Source organism: Xenia sp. Carnegie-2017, unplaced genomic scaffold (assembly GCF_021976095.1).
Source record: "Xenia sp. Carnegie-2017 unplaced genomic scaffold, XeniaSp_v1 HiC_scaffold_42, whole genome shotgun sequence".
NCBI classification, from domain to species: Eukaryota; Metazoa; Cnidaria; class Anthozoa; order Malacalcyonacea; family Xeniidae; genus Xenia; species Xenia sp. Carnegie-2017.
This window is the reverse complement of record NW_025813507.1, coordinates 789181-791680: the sequence shown is the minus strand read 5'-3', so window position 1 is coordinate 791680 and position 2500 is coordinate 789181.

Genomic DNA, 2500 nt, shown 5'->3' with positions numbered 1-2500 from the left:
CCTCCTCAGAGAGGCCTCTGATGGTCACCGTGACTCACTTCTCCCTTCTCAGCCTTCTGATGGTCACCAGACTTATTTCTCCCTCTCAGAGGCCTTGATGGTCACCGTGACTCACTTTTCCCTCTCAGAGAGGCCTTCTGATGTTCACCGTGACTTGTTATTCCCTCTCAGAGAGGCCTTGTGATGGTCACCGTTACTCATTTTCCTGTCTCAGAGGCCTCATGGTCTCTGTGACTCACTTTTCCTCTCACAGAGCCTCTGATGGTCTCTGTGACTCATTTCTCTCAGAGAGGCCTTTGATGGTCACCGTGACTCAATTCTCCCTCAGAGGCCTTCTGATGTTCACTGTGACTTATTTTCCTCCTCAGAGAGGCCTTGTGATTGTCACTGACTCATTCTCCGTCTCAGAGGCCTCTGATGGTCTCAGACTCACTTTTCCCTCCTCACAGAGGCCTTCTGATGGTCACCGTGACTCATTTCTCCTCCTCAGAGAGGCCTCTGATGGTCACCAGACTCACTTTTCCCTCTCAGAGAGGCCTCTGATGTTCACCGTGACTTATTTCTCCCTCTCAGAGGCTCAGGATGGTCACTGACTCACTTTTTCCTCTCCTCAGAGAGGCCTTCTGATGTTCACCGTGACTTGTTATTCCCTCTCAGAGCCTTGTGATGGTCACCGTGACTCATTTCCCTGTCCAGAGGCCTCTGATGGTCTCCGTGACTCACTCTTCCCCTCCTCAGAGGCCTCTGATGGTCCCTGACTCATTTCTCCTCCTCAGGCCTCTGATGGTCACCGTGACTCACTCTTCCCTCCTCAGAGGCCTCTGACACCACCGTGACTTCATTCTCCTCAGAGGCCTTGTGATGGTCACCGCCACCATTCTCCTCGGCCTTCTGATGGTCTCTGTGATCACTCTTCCTCCTCACAGAGCCTCTCTGATGGTCTCCGTGACTCATTCTCCCTCCTCAGAGGCCTCTGATGGTCACCGTGACTCACCCCTCCCTCCAGAGGCCTGATGCACCACTGTGACATTTCTTTTCTCCCCCAGAGAGGCCTTCTGATGGTCACCGTGACTCATTTTCCCCTGTCTCAGAGGCCTTCTGATGGTCACCGACTCACTTTTCCCCTTCTCAGAGGCCTCTGATGTTCACTGTGACTTATTTCTCCTCCTCAGAGGCCTTCTGATGGTCACCGTGACTCACTTTTCCTTTCCTCAGAGGCCTTCTGATGTTCACCGACTCCCCTCACCGTGACCTTCTCCCTCCTGCCCCTCTCAGTCCCCGTGCTCCTCAGGTCTCCCGACTTTTCCTCCCTCCCAGAGGCCTTCTGATGGTCACCGGACTCACTTCCCTTGAGGCCTCCACCACCGTGACCTCTTCTCCTCCCGGCCTGTCACCGTGATCACCTTCCCTCCGAGGCCTGATGTTCACCTCCCTGTTCTTCTCCCGAGGCCTCTGATGGTCACCGTGACTCATTTTCCCTCCAGAGTTCTCCTTCGGATCCTTCCTCCTCAGAGGCCTTCATGGTCTCAGATCATTTCTCCTCCTCGGCCTCTGATGGTCACCGTGACTCACTCCCTTCCCTCCTCGATGTTCACTGTGACTCCCTCCTCAGGTTCCTGATGGTCACTGACTTTTCTTCCTGTCTCAGGCCTCTCCTGACTCACTCTTCCCTCCTTGCCTCGATGTTCACCGGCTCTCGAGGCCTGATGGTCACCGACTCCATTTTCCCCTCCTCTGATGGTCTCCTCACTTTTCCCCAGAGGCCTCTGATCTCCGGACTCATTTCTCCCCTCCCAGAGGCCTCTGATCACCGTGACTCACTCTTTTCCCTCCAGAGGCCTCTGACACCATCGACTTCCGAGGCCTTGATGGTCACCGTGATCACTTTTCCCTCCCAGAGGCTCTCTGTCTCTCTGTGACTCTTCTCTTCCTGAGGCTCTCTGATGGTCACCGTGACTCACTTTTCCCTTCTCAGGCCTGATGTTCACCTGACTTATTTCTCCCTCTCTCAGAGGCCTCTGATGGTCACCGGACTCATTTCTCCTCTCTGATGTTCACCGTGACTCTGTTCCCAGAGGCCTTGTGATGGTCACTGCCTATTTTCCCGTCCTCAGAGGCTTCAATGGTCTGGACTCACTTTCCCCCCTCACAGAGGCCTCTGATGGTCTCCGTGACTCATTTCCTCCCTGAGGCCCTGATGGTCAATGACTCAATTCCTCCTCTCAGAGAGGCCTCTGTTCACCGTGACTTATTTTTCCCTCTCAGAGGCCTTGATGGTCACCAGACTCATTCTCCTGTCCTGAGGCCTCTGACTCTGTGACTCACTCTTCCCTCTCACAGAGGCCTCTGATGGTCCCGTGACTCATTTCTCCTCTCAGAGAGGCCTTCTGACACCACCACTTTTCCCTTCCCTCAGAGGCCTCTGATGTTCACTGTGACTTATTTCTCCCTCCTCAGAGGCCTCTGATGGTCACCGTGACTCACTCCTTCCTCAGAGAGG